The 2,650-nt window shown below is 42.0% G+C and overlaps 1 pseudogene; it reads right to left on the minus strand.

Moving 5' to 3' along the window:
* Positions 1 to 1,138: 1,138 nt before the first annotated feature.
* On the minus strand, positions 1,139 to 2,164 carry LOC102815852 (annotated as a pseudogene).
* Between the last annotated feature and the right edge of the window lie 486 nt (positions 2,165 to 2,650).

Raw genomic sequence — 2,650 nt, forward strand, 5'->3', positions numbered from 1 at the left:
AAATGCATTTTGAAAACTGACCTGGTGGGGGGGCGTGTTATCTTTACTGAACACAATTTGAAAAGTTCTAACATAGTAGAGATCAGATTCACATGAGTCAGATAGTTTTAGCTTCTGTTACATCTTAGCATTTTGACATCAAGGAAGATCACTTAACCATCTGAGCTTTTTTCTTTCTCTTTCCAAAATAGCAAAAATGCGATCCTTACTAAGGTTGCTGTACACATTAAATGAGATATACATAAAACACCTGGCACATCGTAGGCCCTCAATAAATGTGAGTTTCCTTTCTCCGCTCATTGTCCTTTGTCACCACTAAAGCTTTCCTCTCTAATGTGTTCAATAAATCCAAACATGTCCTGCATATTTTCACTCTCCTGCTTGCTTGCCTCGAATTTCTACCCATTCTTGAAGGATGCCACTCAGGTGGTAGACCTCGTAGAAGCAGGGTTTAGGTGAGTCACCTGTGTCTTAACCAATGCTTGTTAAAGAGAGAAAAAAGAAACCTACAGGCTGAGGTGGTAGTATTCGTTTGGTGACAACACTGTTATTGGTGCTGTGAACTTATTTACATAGATGGCTATTTAACTTTCACCTGTCTAGACCACCTCTTCCACTAGACTGTAAACTACCTGAGAGCATGGCCCATGTTTGGTAGGTTTAAGACTTGTATACCTCCTTGTAAAGTGCCTCACAATTCAAAGTACATTCAGAAATAATTTGCTGGTGGGAGAAAAGAAATCTAAGACAGTTCAGGTTTTCAAATGTATTACAAAAAAACATTTTTTTTCTGATGTCTCTGGTTCCTTCTATTTATGTCAATTTATGGGTCAATTTTGGGAAATTTTTAATACTCATGTTTCAGATTCCTTTCAGTTTACAATCTAATAGTTGGAATATAATTTTGTTATTAATAATCGATGTAGAGTTCAAGGAACTCTCAGGTATTTTTCTTTGAAAGAAGAGTTAAGACTTGGATTGAACATCTTTATTTTCATCCAGTGCATTAAAGGAAAAAAAAAAACAAAACACAAACACACAAAAATCTGAAAGGGTCTTAGTCTAGTAAAGCAAGTGTTCCTCAGTGCACTACTGTAATTCTATTACAAGTCGGTTCTTATGGGTCGGCCTGGTTAACTTAAGGGCCATCTGGATCTTCAAGATTCTCCCGTTCAAAAGAGGCTTCTTCCTCCACTTCTTCCGGTAATACCTTCATGAACTCAAGGAAGCTGGGAAGTGGTCCCTGATCTTTCAACTCCCTAAGCCTGCACCACAGTATTTCACTAAGTCTTGCCCCCGCCATGACTTGTTCCAAACGGACTTGATCTGCAATATTTCTAGGAATGACACGCTTCTCAACAGCTTTCCAGAGTAAGGTTTCTAAATGTAATACATTGGCAGAGACTTTCTCACCCTCCTCCTGATAGGTCTTCAGGTACCTAACCTGTGAAGTTCTGCTTAAACGGCTCCAAGCACTGTTCTACACTTACGGATTGATTGTCTGCCTGAACTATATGCATGAGGTTCAGGGCAGGACCACGTAGGCTTTCCATTAACCACCTTTTCTTTTCTGCTTCTGCTACTGGCCACTGTTTGACAATCTCAGAGGCCTGTTCTAACCAGATTTCAAAGGGCTCTTCCTCTGGGGCTGGAACAACACTACCTGAGAACATTCTCAGTTTTCTATATCTCATGGGTAGCAGAGAATGAGGTGCATGGGCAATCCCTTGTTCCACCAAATTGGACAGTAATTCTAGTGATATGGAAGGGACAGCAGCTGTCGACACTCCCTCATACCCAAGGGCTAGGAACATACCTACTAATATCTGTCCCTCTTTTTCTAAAAAGAGGTTTAGTCTTTCAAGAAATTCAGTGTCCTGGTTAGGGGTCTTAAAGACCACTTTGCAGATACCACCCCTTCCCTACACCTCACTGGGGATCATTGTATCAAGCTCCTCCATAAGCTCTAACAAGACAGCATTGGCATTATCCTGCTTCCAGAATATTTTACCAAGTGGTCTATACCTGCCCAGGGACTTTATCCTGCAGAACCTCCTGAATCTCAGCCTCATCATTAGTCCACTGGTATCCACAGAACCAGCAGTGATTTCTGAGTATCCACATTCATTATCCCACACCAGTCCTCTAGCAGTGCCAGTGCCATTGTCCCAAATATCGTCTCACTCTAACTCTTAAGGGTATCAACTAGCTCGTGGTGCAGATTTGCACTGCCTTAGATTTAAACAAAATCCCGGGTGACCTACGGATTGAGTCCTAGGTCAGGTCACTCTAAGTCTTCTGGACCAGCAATCCTTATGTGCACAAAACTCAGTATGCTTCCTGTAACATCTCTAGAACTGACCCAAGATGGATGGGTTGTGTCTCACTTATAAATACAGCCACTGCTGATGATAACTGCAATCCTCTAGCTAGTGTGTCTCTCAATGATGCTCGCAGCCACGTGGTGGTCCTCACCAAGGTACATGGAACATCTAGTCAGCGGTGTAACACCTTCCATTCTGACACTTGGAATGCTGGAAGAGAAGTCTCACAGTATAGCAGCTGGATTCCTCCTGCATGTATGTTCCAGACTGTTCCGTGAGAGCTAAAAGCGTATCCAGCCTCTAGCACAAGAAGGTGTTACCCAACT

The sequence above is a fragment of the Chrysochloris asiatica genome, unplaced genomic scaffold (assembly GCF_000296735.1).
Source record: "Chrysochloris asiatica unplaced genomic scaffold, ChrAsi1.0 scaffold00093, whole genome shotgun sequence".
Lineage (NCBI taxonomy): Eukaryota > Metazoa > Chordata > Mammalia > Afrosoricida > Chrysochloridae > Chrysochloris > Chrysochloris asiatica.